This window comes from Primulina tabacum, chromosome 6 (genome assembly GCF_025594145.1).
Source record: "Primulina tabacum isolate GXHZ01 chromosome 6, ASM2559414v2, whole genome shotgun sequence".
Classification (NCBI taxonomy): Eukaryota; Viridiplantae; Streptophyta; class Magnoliopsida; order Lamiales; family Gesneriaceae; genus Primulina; species Primulina tabacum.
The window spans coordinates 25,330,885-25,350,741 of record NC_134555.1 but is presented as its reverse complement, the minus strand read 5'-3'; the positions used below and the strand labels follow the sequence as shown (position 1 = coordinate 25,350,741).

The 19,857-nt window shown below is 38.6% G+C and overlaps 1 long non-coding RNA gene across 1 annotated transcript; it reads left to right on the top strand.

Moving 5' to 3' along the window:
- Positions 1-18,256: 18,256 nt before the first annotated feature.
- Positions 18,257-19,543, top strand: LOC142548117 (uncharacterized). Its single transcript, XR_012820898.1, has 2 exons — positions 18,257-18,645; positions 19,246-19,543. It is a non-coding gene; the product is annotated as an uncharacterized LOC142548117 (long non-coding RNA).
- The last annotated feature ends 314 nt before the right edge of the window (positions 19,544-19,857 follow it).

Sequence of the window (19,857 nt, the reverse complement as noted above, 5' to 3'; positions counted from 1 at the left end):
GTTTCCCATACATAAATTTCGATAATTTAAACTTATTCACCCAAAAATCAATTCCTATACCCAATCTTACCTTTCGTCAAAACTTAAGATCCAAATTTATACATATCTATACTCTCAAAGTCATTGCAATCCTCGAATAATTATTACTTACGTCTAATTCCCAAAAATTAATTCAACTAGTAACCATGAATCAAAAATATTTTCTTAAAAAATCTACATGTCCCAAAGCATTCATAAAATTCACGATTAACTTATAGCCCAAAAAGTAAAACGTCAATACTAAAACCCAAAAATCACATAGTTCAATTCCACCACAAACCAACATGCGTTAAAATCAAATAATTTTTCATTTCGTATCGTATCACGTATAAAAATTCTAAAGCATAAAAATCATATATTATCATAAAGCTATTAAACATGTGACGTAAACATATGATTCACAAAATCATATAAAACATGTAAAAACTTACAACTTGAGGCTTGCCGACTGAGCTTCCCGGCACTGATGGTGGCACAACCCTTTACAGGACCTTTGCTCTGATACCAACTGAAACGTGTGCTTATTCGTTTTCTTAAAATGTACTAGAATTTTTTTTTTAAACCTCACTTAGCATCGGTCGAAACATAAAATATTTTTGACATCATTTTAAAATAAATCAACCAACTCACATTTAAAAATCCAAATGAAAATATTTTAAAGCATAAAATCGTCAAACAATTTACCAACTTAAAAACATTATTTGAAAAGTATAGCCCATACTATAACCTCTCAAAAATCTCTCATAACATAAATAAAAGTCATAAAAATATCTTTAATATAACTTAAAATCATAAATCATAAACTAGTGCGGAAAACTAGCGTCGGTCCTCGGGTTATGTGCACCTCCAGTCCAGTCAGATCGACCATCAAGACCTCCATTAACATTATCATTATAATCACCTACATCATATACACCTAGTGAGTCTAAAGACTCAACACGTCATATCCTTGATATCAAGTAATACGTAATACAGTTAACATATAACAGTGAAAAATATTTGTACTTAAAATATCATTTTCGTGAAGATGCATAAACATAAACATTTTCGTAAACATTTTCATGATGCATAAAACTTTAAATAAAAACATTTTCATAATGATGCATGAACTTTAAACATAAACATTTTCATAAACTTAATCATATCATCCTCAACATATTCATATTTATATTATCATCAACATATACATATTCCTTTTTCCTTTCGTTGAATTCAGATCGTTAATTGTGACTTTCGTGTTCATCTACGTCTACGTCTACGTGTTGGGCGATGGATCCATCTACATGTAACCACAGTACTGGGTGGCGGGGACACCAGCAACACTCTCACTGGTCAACTGAACCTTGGCCTTACGTATTAACATATCATCGTATACATCTACATGTCCGTATCTAAGGAAACACGATCGTCGGGCTCCCACTGGGACCATAACCCTCACGAAATTTCCAACATATCATCGTATTAATCACAATTACTTCACTTCCTTTAACGTTTCATATTCTCATCACTTTATAAAATGTTAAACATGCATATAACGTTTTTTCTTTTAAACCAAGTATGCAACATGTCTTTTAAATGTCCAATTAAACCATAAAATCCATAAACGTTTTAAAAATAACATTTTAACATATAAAAATTCAATCAACATCCATAACCATTGAAAATAATCATATTAGCACATAAAACAGTATTCAGGACACTGCCATGACGTTTACTAATTTTTAGGTGTAAAAAGGCCGTTTTACTCCTGGACGTAAAATTTCCCGTTTTTGACTATTTTCTTGAATTCATTGACTCTAACATGTCCCAAATAATTATTTAAGCCTACAAGAATTTTCTCATAATTTTATTTAGCTTAAATCGAGTACTTTTAATTTAATCTTTAAATATAACGTATTAAAGCGTTTTAATCCCGAATTAAACCAAACCTTAATATAAAATTCCCAAATCAAAAACTTAGACTTTTAATAATTATTTAAGCTTAAACCTAATTTTCATAATTTTATAAAGCCTAAACTAGGCTTTTCAATTAACTCGTTAATTAGCGTTTCGTGCGGCGATTAAATTCCGAACAAATACAAAACTCGTTATTTTGACCCCAAATTTTAAACATAACATTTTTATGATTTATTCTACCCTTCCAAGTCATGAGCCACCCCCGTGGACCCATGGATTCATTTTTAGCCTTTTAATTTTTGTTTTTGACACCCTACCGAACACACCGAGCTATCTCCCAATTTACTCGAGCCGCGCCCGAGCCACCTTGAACCAAAACATTACCAACTCACCTAGGGACCCTACTTACAAAGCCCAGCCCATAAAACCCGGCCCTGGCCCGACCAAAAGCTTGCTGGAATTTGACCCAACCTTCTGCAGGTGTGTGTGCATGTGTTACCTTGAGCCATTGAACTCCTACCTAGGCTAGGACTCCTCCCAACCCTTAACCATCGAGCCACCCTGACCCTAACTGACCCTGGACCACATCCAGACCATACCCAGACCAACCCAAGCCCCTGGACGTGAGCAGCAAACTCCTGAAGTTGGACAGCACCCTCACGCCACCCTTGTTGCCATGACCCTTCCCCATGTTTTCTGATGCTAAGCCCCTAAGCATCGAGCCAGACCTTGAACCAGCCCCTTGTGCACCTTCTTAGGACCCTAAGGACTTATCCTAGCCCAGCCCCAATGCCCCTGACCGAGCCACAAACCTTGCACATTTGCTGCAACCTGCACAGCCCCTATGTTTTCTCCCTCTCGGGTGGAGTCCTAGCTTGCTAGGACTCCTCCCCAGCCCATGGTATCGAGTCCTAGCGTGGCTAGGACTCTCCCACTGACTCACCCTCGACCTTGGCTAGCCTCTGGAACCAACCAACAGAGCCCTAGCCCCTGCCACAATAAAACCGAACCCCCTTGTTCCCCATGACAGCCAAGTGCTTGTAGGTTGTGTCCAAATTGGTGTGTGTGGTTTAGGTGATGTTTTAAGAGTCTGAAATTCATGTAAAACCATACCTTAACCCTTCCTAGACATGGCAGCCCCTTTTTGCACATAAACAACATACTTTGGATCAAAGAACCTACTTGAAAATTTCATGTTACATTGACAAACGAAAATTACATAAAGTGTCTCTTATTTTGCAAACTTTTCATGCATAAAACAATTAATATGATGTGCTGATGGTTTGAAGAAAAGAATTGGCGTACCTTTGCGTATTTAATGTACGAAAAACTTGTTGATGATTGCGAAGAACGGACGAGAACCGCGGCTTGAATCTTCCTAAGCTTCCACCGAATTTTTTCCTTAAAATTTATGTGAGTGCCGTGAACCTTACGTGAGTGTGGAGGAGTTTTGAATGTGAGAAAGTGTGTGGCCGTGTATTAGAAGTGAAAAGTGTAGGGTTTTTAACTTTTAAATAATGCTTAGAATCCTAATTAAATTCTAATTACTAGTTTAGGCCCATTAACAACTTAATTAAGCCCACTTAGCCCATTAGTATTTAATTAAAATATTTAAAATAATTTTGCTAAAATAAGTTTGTGAATTTATCAGCCAGGTTGCCAAAAAGTTTGCATTTTTGTTGAAAAACCAACACCGATAAAATTTACGTCCCGGCGTATAAAATCACCTCAAAACCCCTTATTTTCAAAAATATGAAATAACATCAACCATATTTTAAATAATTATAAACAATTATTTAACAAAAACATTTTCCGTTTTTCAGCCATCGGTTTCCGTTCCTCGATTGCAACTCGAATAACCTTTAAAAATACATTTTAATGCAACCATATAGAAAAATATATTTTAAACAAGTAAGTATGCACAACATAATTGATTAATAAAATTAAAATATTTAATTAAAATACAGGAGGATTTAATAATTCAAATACATGTTGTTCGTGTGGACCTTTAAATTTTCGGGGCGTTACATAATGATTCCGGTTTCAGCTTCCTTGGATCGATCAAGAGCCTCAGCAAAAGTATTAAGCCTTCCGCTATTTACCAAGGTAAATATATCAGGGTTAAGACCATTTATTAATTGATCGGCCTTAGCTTCTTCATCGGATGCTACATGAGGAGCAAATATCAGTAAATTCGAGAACTTAGCAACATAATCTTCAACATTTAGATTTCCTTGTTTAAAGTTTGCAAACTCGGCTCCCTTATCTTTCCTATAAGAAGTAGGAAAGAAACGCTGATAAAATTCAGATTTAAAAATATTCAAGGTAACAATCGTACCTCGACCCTCTAAAGCTTTCTTAGTCATAAGCCACCAACTCTTAGCAACATCCAATAACTGATGAACAACTAATTTGATTCTACGATCATCTGGATACTCAAAAGATTCAAATAATTGATTCATATTCTCCAACCAGTTCTCACACTCTAATGTATTTTCTGCACCCTTCAACATTGGTGGGTGCAAAGACTGAAATCTGGCTAACAGTATCTCCATCGGAGTCGGAGTTATATCCATTTGAGTATGAGTAGCAGTGCCCTGATCTTGTGCCACTAGTACGTTTTGTCTAGGTTTACCATGACCTCTACCACGAGTAGTCATGTCTGATATACAATAGATCAAACACATATAAAATCACAATATCACAATAATCTCAATCTTGTATCAACCATCTCTGGCTCTCGAGAATCAATAATCTCAAAAATCTCGAATGAAGCTCAATAATGTAATATTTCAATTATAATTATGTATTTCACATTATGGCAAAATAAAAATGCTAGCAAATATATCACATGATCAAGCAATTCGAACTGACTCGATCTACCATGTTCCCAAATATCTTACGCTCTGATACCACCTAATGTGGGGCCCCGAGTTCGACAGCTAATACTAAAAATTATAAATGTAACAAACCAATAGATTGAGTAAAACACATAATCTATGTTTCACAAACTAACATAAACATCATCAAAAAAATTTAAAGATCTCAAATGTTTGAAATATAAATTTTAACATGCCAAAATAACTAGTGAGCCAAAATAATCCAAACATCATAAAATAGCTCCTAAGACCCGAGAATCCCACTCTATCTCTGTATCTCCTCGCCTGGAGCTGGACTTTGGCATCCCATGCCTTGTCTCACCTACCGTCAAGCACATGAAAATAAGAGGTAGCCGACGTGCCCGTGAGTATAAACCCAGTATGATACAATCAATAACATATGAGAATTAAAATGACAAACAGTTCATATGAAATTCATAATGATTCAATATAATGCAATGCATGATCAGAAGTTGTGGGCTATTAATAAATCTCAAGAACAAGTGAATCATCTGGTCATAGGGTATCCCAAGGGAAGAGAAATCCCCCAGCAACATCCACCGACTCATCCGCTCGGGGTGGGGTGCTTTGTTCTACAATCCCAGGACTATGGTGCGCCTATAGAGAGTGTTCAGGCCATAGCACCGACCCCCGCATACACTATATGCCAACTCAACTATAGCCACATACCTCCAACAAATCAATAAATCAAGGCGACCTCCGCCAAATCTGAATCGAAAAGTGCCTCAATATGCAATGTAATGATGCAAATCAATATCATCATCTCAATATCACAATAAACTCATCTCAATACCAATCATCAACAAATCATAATTAATTCATTACTTTTACCTCGTATGTTACCGACCGTAACATACCTTTCAAATATTATCAAAAAGAGATCGAAATGTGTAGTTGAGAAGTCTTGAACCTCTGAAGTATATTATCTTAAGAACTTGGATTATTTATCACAAAAGAGCAGTTTCTATACAAACTTTATATTAATTCAATACTGCTTCAAATGGATATCCGCAAATTGGATATGATAAAAAAAACTTAAAACCCAACAATTATTCTTCACAAAATTTTGTCAAACAAATTCATTTTCTCAGTCGTTCATAATCTGAAACATACAATGTAGAACCTGTAAATTAGACTACGTATAAGCCATGCATAATTCTAGTATTTTAAATTAAAATGATTTTATTGCATGAGTATTTAAATTCTTTCCTTTAAATTTAATTATTTTACGCAGTAGTTTAATTGTTGCCTTTTCAGTTAATTAAGTGAGGCCGGACTGTAGTTGGAGTTTTGAGATAAAATTTAATATTAAGAAAACATTCCCAGAGTTTATTTTAGCTAACTAGTAAGTTAATTTAAGGTAAAAGAATGTTTAAAGAATTATTTAAGCAACTTGAGGTAAGTAGGAAATAAGTTCATTTAGGTTCCATAATTAATGTGTTAATTCACAAAATTATTTAATGGGTAGATAAGACTCTAAAGATTTAAAATACACTAACTAAGCAATATTTTCCCCTTTTATTTTACTCAATTTTCGGCCACCCCCTAGTTGATATAACATTTCTTTGACAATTCACCACCTTTGACATATTCCTTGTTATTTCATAGTATGATAACCCTTCATTTTTTTTAAGCACCATTTAATTATTAATCCATCATTTTCCTAGCCTTAGTTGACATGAATAATCGGTCCTTTACACCTCCATTATCCCTCCAAGAATATTGATATCAAGGCCATTTCAAATTCAAAAGGGAGCAAGACTTGGTCATGACATTTGAATCCCTTTTATATTGCAACTCCCCTCCAACTCTCCTAACCATTATTCCCCCTCCTCACCACCGAAATTCAGAGAGAATTGAGAGAAAAAAATCGTGAGAAAGCCTTAGAAAAAACAAGAGAGAAATTGAGTAGAAGCAAGAACAAGAAAATCACAACGTCTCCTCCGCGCCGCGTCGTCGTTTCGTTCGTTTTTCTTTCAAAACAAACCAAGGCATGTATATGTTTTTATTTACTCTTCAATCAAGCCATATTAATATTTTAAAACATCATACTCATGATTTTTTTGAAGCAAAAACTGAAATACATAAGAAGCATTTTTCGAAAATCATGTGCAGAATTTTACGGTCACTTCATTGCTTCACGGTTTTGGGTATTGTTTGATAGTTTCAGGTGGTTGGCTCGTGTCCAGGCTCCCAAGGCTGCATCTAGACATGTACTAGGACATGTTAGGATCATATTGGTCCAATAGTTCAAGCCCATGCATACTGGAAATCGGATATGACAGCAACTCCCTCCTAGTGTCACTTGTGGTTCGATTTTGTCACCTTGCTGTCAAGGGGAGAGTTTCTGATCTTGAATGCCCTAAGGGCATATAGCCATGGTTATAACACCCCCCTATCATGTCTAAGATGTGACCAAGTTGCCCTTTCGAGGCTTTGTCCATGGTGGAATCGGTTTTCAAATCAAAACAAGAACAGCCCCTTCGATCCCCATTTCATTTCTGCATGTGTCCCTCGGTTTTTGGTGGTTTGTAGTGGACCTTGGTTGGCCTCTGGCCCTTATCCCTGGTTCACACCATACTCCATGATGTCTAGATCAAGCCATGGTCAACCATATGACCACTGGTATGATGCATGACAGCAACAAAACAAAATTTCAGAAACATCACCGTACAGATTTTTGAGTTCTCGGTTGAAGCTTGGTGTTGTCCTGGGTGTTGGATTGGATTGTGGTTGGCCTAGGGCCCTTAGCCATGGTTCAGGCCACACCTTAGGATGTTGGGAAGAGGCTCTGGTCGGTGGTTCAAACCCCAATGACCAATAGTCTCGCAAACAAAGCGATGTAAGTACAGGTGCGGTTGCTGGAATTTCTGGACAGCAACTTGCTGCTTTGGTTCAGAGGCTTGTTTGAGTTCTTAGTTGGCTTTTAGCCTATGGCCTTGGACCGGACAGTACCTCATTGAGTTGGGAAGGTTGTGTTTTTGACCGTTGTGATTCGGTTAAGTTTAGAGGTCGTACGATAATTTACGGTGCGATATGCCAAATTGACTCTCGAAAGAGCGTTTCATGTTTTGGCCTCCATTCACCAAAATTTCGACTTGCATCATTTTTGGATCATTATTTCATCATTTTAGATGTATTTTAATCATGACTAAATGATGTTTTGGTGTTGGTTCGGGTTGGCACGGAGTCATGATTAAATACGATGTCGTTGGGCGTAATTGTCTCGTTTTTTGATTCAATTACAAAGTTTGGTCAAGAAAATCATTTGCATATTTTTTTCATGTTAAATTTAGGTCACAGCGAGCCTGGGAACGATCCAATACATGTGGTAAAATAATACAGTATATTTAATTATGCCATTTAATTATATTACGTGCATAAAAATATAAAATGTTCATTTTTGAGATTTATGCGATATTGCTGGTGGCCATTTCACTATCATGGGATCATTACTTCACCCGGTGGTCACTTACCGGTTCATTTCAGTTCCACCCAGTATACTGTGACATTAGTCTGATCAGACGATCATTACTTCACCTGGTGGTCATTTACCGGTCAGTTCAGTTCAGTTCAGTTCAGTTCAGTTCAGGGGCCACTTGCATAGAACATAATCTCAACAGAAAATTATTACATGCTATTTCATTACAGGGCTCTATTGAGCAAGCATTTCACTTATGATTTTCAGTCAGTTATGCACGTATTATAATTGCTCATGATAAGTTATTTTCACGTTATACCTCATGACATGATATTTTTACTCCCATGCAATTTTATTATATTACTTACTCGTTATTTACGATATATGCATGCTGAGTCTTTAGACTCACTAGACTTGATTGTTGTAGGTACTGATGAGGTCGGGACCGAGGGCGGGGACCAGTGAGCTAGCTTGGGTCGGCAGTAGTGGAACCCGAGGACCTCATTTACAGCATTCACAATTTTTATGCTCAAACATTTTTATCAGTTGTTGTATTACTTTAACTTGTTATTTTGCAAACAATAATTTCTTCCGCTGCTATTTTGAACATTTAACTTGATTTATCAGTTTATTTTATGAATGAGGCATTTAAATTACTTTAAAAAGAAAATTTTAAATTTTTCCGCAAATTTTCAAACACGAATTTTCGGGCCATTATAGCTGGTATCAGAGCAATGGTTCTGTAAAGGGTTGTACTACTACTGACCACGAGAAGCTCATGGAGTCACGTCTTCGGTCTGTAAGTTTTAAATTTACGCATTTTATTTAAAGCATGAAATATTCGGACAGCATGTTTTCATGAAATGTTTTACGTCCAGATTTTTATTGTTCAGTATTTAAATTTAAATAAATTATGGAATTATGCATGTTAGTTACGTATGGGTTATGTATGGAACAGTATGCCCCCTAGACGTATCCTTGAGCGCACTAGAGAGGATGAGCCTCGCCAGGAGGACGGCATGAACCAGAGGCAGGAGAGGGATTTACCACCTCCACCTCCACCTCCACCTCCACCTCCACCTGACATGAATGCCCAGATGCTAGCTGGGATGACTCAGTTCTTTGCACAGTTTGCGGCGAACCATGCTGTGGCAGCCAGGCCGACAGGGCCCGAGGCTACTTATGAGAGATTCATGAAGATGCGTCCCAAGGAGTTTTCAGGGACGACGGACCCCATGATTGCCGAGGGCTGCATCAAGTCCCTTGAGGTTATCTTTGAGTTCATGGAGCTTGGAGATGCAGATCAAGTTCATTGTGCCACCTATTTATTCGGAGGAGATGCCCACTTATGGTGGGAAGGAGCATCAGTAGCTTTGAACTTGGCTACAATGAGTTGGACGCGCTTCACGGAGGTATTCTACTCCAAATATTTTACTGATGAGGTGCATTCCAGATTGACCAGGGAGTTCATGACCCTGCGGCAGGGTGATCTGACTGTTACGGAGTTCGTCCGTAAGCTTGAGAGGGGTGGCCACTTTCTGCCCCTGATCGCCAGTGATGCTGGAGCCAAACTGAGACATTTTATGGATGGTCTGCGGCTGATCTTGCGCCGCGATGTTACAGTGGCAGGCCCTACTACTTTTGAAGTCGCGGTTTCTAGAGCTCTTGATGCAGAGCAAGATCAGATCGACATTGAGAGGGATCGCCAGGGTAAGCGACCAGTCCCAGTCCCACACTGCCCTCCTCCTGCTCAGCAGCAACATCAAAACAAGAGGCCTTTCCATGGCCCAAATAAGAACAGAGGACAGAGGCAGCAGCATCAGGGACGTGCAGTCCCAAGGACCTTTGAGCACCTAGTCTGTCCCAAGTGCTCACGCCGCCATCCTGGAGCATGTATGTATGGTTCAGGGAAGTGTTATAAGTGTGGTAGTCCAGACCACTTACTTCTGCAGTGCCCTTAGAGGAATCTGCCTACCCAAGGCAGAGTTTTTGCTCTCCATGCCACGGAGATGAACCCGGAGACCATGCTTATGACATGGAGAATTTTTATATCTGGGTCCGCTACGAAGGCCTTGATAGATTCAGGGGCCACTCACTCATTTATTTCGGAGGTCTTTGCTAATTTCCTCAAGGTCAAGACCGTTGAGCTAGATGTAGCCTATTCAGTAGTATTGCCTTCTGGTGAGGAGATAGCAGCTACCAATGTGATTCGAGACATAGATCTTGAGCTCCATGGCAACCTCGTTTATGCGGATATGATCGTGTTGTCGATGCCGGAGTTTGACATCATCCTAGGGATGGACTGGCTATTGCGGAACAGAGTTTTGATTGACTTCCAGCGGAGATCTGTTCTAGTCCGACAGCCTGGAATGACGCAGTTCTTATTCGAGCCGGACATGTACTTTCCCTTACCGCGCATTATTCCTTATGTCAAGGCTAGGAAGCTCATGCATAGAGGGTGTCGGGCGTTTTTAGCAACTTTTATATATGTCCCCGAGGCACCCAGTCAGTCAGCCGCAGATGTTCTGATTGTTAGAGACTTCTTAGACGTTTTTTCGGAGGACGTCTCTGGTATGCCACCCGAGAGAGAGGTGGAGTTTTCTATTGAGCTTATGCCAGGTACGGCTCCGATATCCAAAGCACCGTACCGACTAGCACCGACAGAGATGGTAGAGCTTAAGAAGCAGATTCAGGAACTTCTAGACAAGGAGTTCATTTGCACGCGTTTTTCACCATGGGGCGCGCCAGTCTTATTTGTGAAGAATAAGGATGGCTCTATGAGGCTTTGCATTGACTACCGGGAGTTGAACAGGGTTACAGTGAAGAACAAATACCCACTTCCGATGATTGAGGATTTGTTTGACCAGTTGCAGGGAGCTTCGATATTCTCCAAGATAGATCTGCGTTCCGGTTATCACCAGTTGAGGGTGAAAGATGCCGATGTTTCCAAGACTGGTTTTAGGACTCGTTATGGCCACTATGAAAGCCTTGTGATACCGTTCGGTCTGACGAATGCGCCAGCAATCTTCGTGGATCTCATGAATCGCGTATTTCAGCCGTATCTTGACCAGTTTGTGATAGTATTCATAGAAAACATTCTCGTCTACTCCAAGAATCAAGAGGATCACAGCATACATATGACCACAGTGTTGCAGACCTTGCAGAAGCATAAGTTATTCGCAAAGTTTAGTAAGTGCGAATTCTGGTTAGAGAAGGTGGCATTCTTAGGGCATATTGTTTCCAGCAGCGGTATTGAGGTAGACCCAGCGAAAGTTGCAGCAGTCAGAGATTGGGTTGTGCCGCAGAATGTATCAGAGATCCGTATCTTGGGCTAGCAGGATATTATCGGAAGTTCATTAAGGGATTCTCCTCTATTGTTGTTCAACTCACATCATTAACCAAGAAGAATGTTAAATTTGTGTGGAGCGATGAATGTCAGAAGAGCTTCGATACTTCGAAGCAAGCTCTTATCTCAGCACCAGTTTTGGCCATGCCGTCAGGGCCCGGAGATTTTGTGTTGTGTACCGATGCTTCGAAGCTCGGTTTAGGCGTAGTGTTGATGCAGCATGGGAAGGTGATAGCATATGCTTCTCGACAGATGAAAACTCATGAGAAAAATTACCCTACCCATGATTTAGAGTTGGCCGCCGTAGTTTTTGCCTTGAAGATTTGGAGGCACTATTTGTATGGAGAAAGTGCCAGATCTTTACCGATCACAAGAGCCTCATGTATTTCTTTAAGCAGAAGGAGCTGAACATGCGTCAGAGGCGTTGGTTGGAGCCTGTGAAGGATTATGACTGTGACATTAGCTATCACCCGGATAAAGCTAACGTAGTTGCAGGTGCTTTGAGTAGGAAGGCCGCAGTGATGGCTCTTTTGACGATTCAGAGACCTCTTCAGCTGGAGATGCAGAGGTTTGATCTAGAGTCATATCCTCAAGGTAGAGTTCCTCGTCTATCTACTTTGACGATCCAGTCTTCCCTTATTGACCGTATTCGCAGTGGTCAGCCAGAAGATGAGCAGTTGGCACAGTGGAAGAAGAGAGATTAAGCCAAGGGCAGTATCTTGTATTCAGTTAGCAATGGTATAGTTAGATACCGAGACAGGATGTGGGTTCCTAGCAGTGTTTCTATCCGAGCAGTGTTTCTATCCGAGCAGATATTTTATCAGAGGCCTACATGTCGCCGTACTCTATTCATCCAGGGAGTACAAAGATGTACCGAGATCTGCAGTTATTGTATTGGTGGCCTGGGATGAAGAAGGACATCAGACGGTTTGTATCCGAGTGTTTGACTTGCCAGTTAGTGAAGGCGGAGCATCAGAGACCAGCAGGTTTGCTCAAGCCTCTTCCTATTCCCGAGTGGAAGTGGGAGAATGTTATCATGGACTTTGTGACCGGATTGCCGAAGTCAGTCAGAGGGTCAAATGCTATCTAGGTGATTGTAGATCGTCTTATGAAATTAGCGCACTTCTTGCCTATTAAGACGACTTTCACCATGATTCAGTATGCAGAGTTGTATATCCGGGAGAGAGTCCGACTTCATGGTATTCCAGTTTCTATCGTATCTGAAAGAGACCCTATATTCACTTCCTCATTTTGGAAGAATTTGCATTCGACTATGGGTACGAAGTTGTTGTTTAGCACAGCTTTCTACCCTCAGACAGATGGGAAGTCAGAGCGAGTTATTCAGATCTTGGAGGATCTTCTCTGTGCTTGTGTTATTGACTTCTCAGGGAGTTGGGAGTCAAACTTGCCATTAGTAGAGTTCACCTATAACAATAGTTTCCAGTCGTCTATAGGTATGGCACCGTATGAAGCTCTGTATGGCCGTAAGTGTAGATCTCCTGTTCATTGGGATGAAGTAGGATAGAGAGCAGAGTTGGGTCCAGAGATTATTCAACAGGCTGCCGATGTAGTAGTCAAGATCCGTGATAGGATGAGGACTGCTCAGAGTCGACAGAAGAGTTGTGCAGATCAAAGGAGGAGAGATCTACAGTTTGCCGTTGGCGACCATGTTTTCGTGAAGGTAGCACCTATGAAGGATGTCATGCGATTTGGGAAGAAAGGAAAGCTCAGTCCGAGATTCATTGGACCATTTGAGATCCTCGACAGAGTTGGGACTTTAGCTTATCGTGTGGCTCTTCCGCCGAATCAGGCCGGAGTACACAATGTGTTCCACGTTTCTATGCTGAGAAAGTATATGGCGAATCCTTCGCATGTCTTGAACTTTGAGCCGTTGCAGCTTACTCTGAACCTGTCTTATGAGGAGAGACCAGTGCAGATCTTAGACAGGCAGGAGAAGAAGCTTCGGAACAAGCTGGTGAAGCGAGTGAAAGTCAAATGGCTCAACCATTCAGAGGATGAAGCTACATGGGAGTCTGAGCCAAAGATGAGGAGTCGTTACCCCGAGCTATTCAGTAAGTTTTAATTTCGAGGACGAAATTTATTTTATGGAGGGGAGAGTTGTAGAACCCGTAAATTAGACTACGTATAAGCCATGCATAGTTCTAGTATTTTAAATTAAAATGATTTTATTGCATGAGTATTTAAATTCTTTCCTTTAAATTTAATTATTTTACGCAGTATTTTAATTGTTGCCTTTTCAGTTAATTAAGTGAGGCCGGACTGGAGTTGGAGTTTTGAGATAAAATTTAATATTAAGAAAACATTCCCAGAGTTTATTTTAGCTAACTAGTAAGTTAAATTAAGGTAAAAGAATGTTTAAGGAATTATTTAAGAACCTTGAGGTATGTGGGAAATAAGTTCATTTAGGTTCCATAATTAATGTGTTAATTCACAAAATTATTTAATGGGTAGATAAGACTCTAAAGATTTAAAATACACTAACTAAGCAATATTTTCCCCTTTTATTTTACTCAATTTTCGGCCACCCCCTAGTTGATATAACATTTCTTTGACAATTCACCACCTTTGACTCATTCCTTGTTATTTCTTAGTATGATAACCCTTCATTTTTTTTAATCACCATTTAATTATTAATCCATCATTATCCTAGCCTTGGTTAACATGAAGAATCGGTCCTTTACACCTCCATTATCCCTCCAAGAATATTTGATATCAAACCATTTCAAATTCAAAAGGGAGCAAGACTTGGTCATGCCATTTGAATCCATTTTATATTGCAATTCCCCTCCAACTCTCCTAACCATTTTTCCACCTCCTCACCACCGAAATTCAGAGAGAATTGAGAGAAAAAAATCGTGACAAAGCCTTAGAAGAAACAAGAGAGAAATTGAGTAGAAGCAAGAACAAGAAAATCACCCCGTCTCCTCCGCGCCGCGTCGTCGTTTCGTTCGTTTTTCTTTCAAAATGAACCAAGGCATGTATATGTTTTTATTTAATCTTCAATCAAGCCATATTAATATTTTTAAACATCATACTCATGATTTTTTTGAAGCAAAAACCGAAATACATAAGAAGCATTTTTCGAAAATCAAGTGCAGAATTTTACGGTCACTTCATTGCTTCACGGTTTTGGGTATTGTTTGATGGTTTCAGGTGGTTGGCTCGTGTCTAGGATCCCAAGGCTGCATCTAGACATGTACTAGGACATGTTAGGATCATATTGGTCCAATAGTTCAAGCCCATGCATACTGGAAATTGGATATGACAGCAACTCCCTCCTAGAGTCACTTGTGGTTCGATTTTGTCACCTTGCTGTCAAGGGGAGAGTTTCTGATCTTGGCTGCCCTAAGGGCCTAGAGCCATGGTTAGAACACCCCCCTATCATGTCTAAGATGTGACCAAGTTGCCCTTTCGAGGCTTTGTCCATGGTGGAATCGGTTTTTCAAATCAAAACAAGAACAACCCCTTCGATCCCCATTTCATTTCTGCATGTGTCCCTCGGTTTTTGGTGGTTTGGAGTGGACCTTGGTTGACCTCTGTACCTTATCCCTGGTTCACACCATACCCCATGATGTCTAAATCAAGCCATGGTCAACCATATGGCCACTGTTATGATGCATGACAGCAACAAAACAAAATTTCAGAAACATCACCGTACAGATTTTTGAGTTCTCGGTTGAAGCTTGGTGTTGTCCTGGGTGTTGGATTGGATTGTGGTTGGCCTAGGGCCCTTAGCCATGGTTCAAGCCACACCTTAGGATGTTGGGAAGAGGCTCTGGTCGGTGGTTCAAACCCCAATGACCAATAGTCTCGCAAACAAAGCGATGTAAGTACAGGTGCGGTTGCTGGAATTTCTGGACAGCAACTTGCTGCTTTCGGTTCAGAGGCTCGTTTGAGTTCTTAGTTGGCTTTTAGCCTATGGCCTTGGACTGGACAGTACCTCATCAAATTGGGAAGGTTTTATTTTTGACCGTTTGTGATTCGGTTAAGTTTAGAGGTCGTACGAGAATTTACGGTGCGATGTGCCAAATTGACTCTCGAAAGAGCGTTTCATGTTTTGGCCTCCATTCACCAAAATTTCGACTTGCATCATTTTTGGAGCATTATTTCATCATATTAGATGTATTTTAATCATGACTTCGGGTTGACATGGGTTGACACGGAGTCATGATTAAATACGAAGTCGTTGGGCGTAATTGTCTCGTTTTTGGATTCAATTACAAAGTTTGGTCAAGAAAATCATTTGCATATTTTTTTCTTGTTAAATTTAGGTCGCAGCGAGCCAGGGAACGATCCAATCCATGTGGTAAAATAATACAGGATATTTAATTATGCCATTTAATTATATTACGTGCATAAAAATATAAAATGTTCATTTTTGAGATTTATGCGATATTGCTGGTGGCCATTTCACTATCATGGGATCATTACTTCACCCGGTGGTCACTTACCGGTTCAGTTCAGTTCCACCCAGTATACTGTGGCATTAGTCTGATCAGACGATCACTACTTCACCTGGTGGTCACTTACCGGTCAGTTCAGTTCAGTTCAGTGCAGGGGCCACTTGCGTAGAACATAATCTCAACAGAAAATTATTACATGCTATTTCATTACAGGACTCTATTGAGCAAGCATTTCACTTATGATTTTCAGTCAGTTATGCACGTATTATAATTGCTCATGATAAGTTATTTTCACGTTATGCTTCATGACATGATATTTTTACTCCCATGCAATTTTATTATATTACTTACTCGTTATTTACGATATATGCATGCTGAGTCTTTAGACTCACTAGATTTGATTGTTGTAGGTACTGATGAGGTCGGGACCGAGGGCGGGGACCAGTGAGCTAGCTTGGGTCGGCAGTACTGGAACCCGAGGAACTCATTTACAGCATTCACCATTTTTATGCTGAAATATTTTTATCAGTTGTTGGATTACTTTAACTTGTTATTTTGGGAACAATAATTTCTTCCGCTGCTATTTTGAACATTTAACTTGATTTATCAGTTTATTTTATGAATGAGGCATTTAAATTACTTTAAAAAGAAAATTTTAAATTTTTCCGCAAATTTTCAAACACGAATTTTCAGGCCATTATATACAACATCTTTTCCATGAATTCTGCTTCAATACATATCTGGGACATTGTAGTATTTTTTGCATACCTTCCTCAATAGCCAATGAAATCGAGCCAATTTGATATCATTTCGAAGACAAGACACTGTTCTATAACTTTCATTAGAACACAAAATTGAGAATCCCAACCAATAAATCCCCGAATTTGAATAAACAAAAAGCATGTACACAAATTTGCACTAACTCGGAATTTCAGACCAGTTTTAGTAAAAATCATATATCTCTTTCAATTATTCCTGGAATTGAGTGATTCAAGAACCAAATCGAATCTAACTCGATGATCTACAAGTTTGATGGAGACCCTAACCCCAAAATCTAAACACAACTGTCCCATATACACGAAATACAGAAGGTGTAAAAATTGTTCTTTGCACGTAAAAAAAGAATCCATTCTTATATCCTTTTTAAATTCAAATCAACTCAAATACAACATCTTCAACATCTTAATATCTCAAATATCAACTCAAATATAAATTCTAAATTTAAACCCATTTCCAAACTTGAATAAAATTGAGAAATACTTACGTCAACTTGAAGCCCATGATGAGAGGATCACAAATCTAACTTCATTTCAAAATTTTCTTGAGTAAATCTCTCTTAGATTGAAGAAGAAATGTAAAAATGGAAGGAGATAGGATGAGGATTTGCGTGAAGGTAGAGAAAAAATAATTGGAGTATGAATGGTGGAAGTCAAAGTATGTATACATAGTCAATTTTCGCATTTGTAGCGTAGCATCGCTGCTTTTCAGCGTCAAATTTGCGCAACTTGAATAGTAACCTCGTGAACAGTAATTTTATTTTTTAAAATCGGGCATTACAATATATTTGTTCATTTACGATCTATATATACAATATTAATTCAGCAATATATTGTATAAATGGAATAGCATGAGATAACATGGCCGTTATCAAAAAAATCTTTTTAATTTATAATTTCCCTTGAGAAGCATGTGATACATAGGAAAATGTATGTATAGTGTTGAGATCTTGAAATCTTATTAGTTTATAGATGTATTAATTAAATAGATAATTAATATTTTAATGTATTATAAATGTTTTACTCTAAAATACTTGTTAAAATGAGAATTTTAATTTGATAGAGAAGATATTTTTAAATTAAATTTTTGTAAATTATTGACCAGATTCTCCATGTGCAAGTTTTTCCCTAACCGACCATGCAAATTTTTTACGTCTGTTTGTTTGGGAAATATGTTTGTTCGACCATGAATTGAATATAACATATTTTTTTTCAAATATAAAAATTAGAGATAAAAAAAAAAATCAAGAAAACAAGAAGGAGAAAATTAATATTGACACACATTAATAGTCATTCATATCAATTTGCTAGCGCGCCACAAATATTAACTGAGGTAGTTGTTCAAGTAACCGAACGGGGCCAAAATTTAAATCAGCAAGGCGCACTCCGCCGCGCCACGTCGCCATCTTCCTCGTACATTCTGCCATCGATCGAGCGCCACGTGCCCCCTCGATTCTCATTAAATATTTCTACACCGCAATCCCGATTAGCAATCTCAACAACTCTACCACCATTTTTAACAAAAGGCGGAGAAAGCTGAGAAACTTTTACCCGGACAAAATGATTCAGCCTCTGTACGCGTTGGTATTCGGAGAAGTGGCTGTGATCCTACTGCTTCTGTTCCGGACTCCGCTTCGAAGCCCGATTCTGATGATACTGGACCGGACGAAGCAGGGGAAGGGGCCGGTGGTGGCGTCAACAGCCGGAGGGACTCTGTTTGTGATCCTGGTGTCGATTTTGGTTACCATAAATAATATGAGGAATCAGTCGGAGGATGTTATCGCTGCTAACCCGACGGATCAGGTCCTTTTGGCCAACTATATCCTCCAGGGATCTCTTTTGGGTATGTAGGATCATTTCCAATTTCTCTTCTTGGCAAAATATAATTGTTTTATCTAAGTTTCACGACGTGTCACGAATTTGCGAATGATGTTGGTCGTGACCTTTTTTTGGATTGGATGAAACTAAACTGGAATGTGCAGAACTTAGCAAATAGTTTGAAGGAAGCACTAGAATTTAAACTAATTTTGACCTCAAATTTGCACTAATTTCGTCCCAAAACGAGTGATTAGATTGCTTAGCTAGTTTTGTATTCAATCGTCTGATGCAGTCAATTAAGGAGTTTTCAACTCCTTCCCCAAACAATTTAAGTAATTATAGTACTAATTTGATGGATTTTAATAGTATACAATGAAATTTATTATCCCAACACGAAATTATAGATTTGTTAATCCCTCCAGCTAAAAATATATCTCGACATGGTTTCGCTACATCATTTTATAAAAAGAAACATGTTAAAATGTCCTAAAATATAAGAAGGGCACTGCTTAATACGAAACCAAATATATATGCCTGCTCGCCATACGCATTGTGCAGTCAATTTTCATTGAATCTTTTTGATGCTTTATCATTTTGCACGTACCTAATATTACATATTTTCTAGGGTTTGGTCTATTTCTGGCGCTGATGATAGACAGAATCCATTATTACATAAAAGAAATCGGAATGTTGAGAAAACATTTGGAAGCCGTTAAGAGAACTAATCCCGAGTTTGAGGATGTGAAAAGCTAGCTATGGAAGGGAGGATTTAAATAAGCCAATATTTAACTTGTATCAAGATGATATATTTTGGTTAAATATGTTAAAATAGGTGTCTATCGAGCCAACTTGTGGTTTAGGTTTTTATTGACTTTAATGTAAAACTGATATTTATTGTAATAATATTTTACAGTTTTGTTTAATCATGGCATTGTGCTTTATCTAAATATTCATACAAACTGCATAGATAAAGTCTTTGAATATACAATAGGTACTACATGAGGTCTGCATCTCAACGTAAGATCATGAAACTAATCAAGAAGTGTACCGTATATTCAAAACAAGTTCTTAGTCGAATCAGCCGTCTAAAATAAGGATAAAGGTCGCTTGAGCTTGAGACTAACATTTGTCATGTAACCGCCATTTTCATTGGTAAGGCCGTGAAGATGTTCATTCATACAAATGAGTGATCAGATGATGATGCACTAAACAACCTTATCTCGTACTGTTCAAGTGG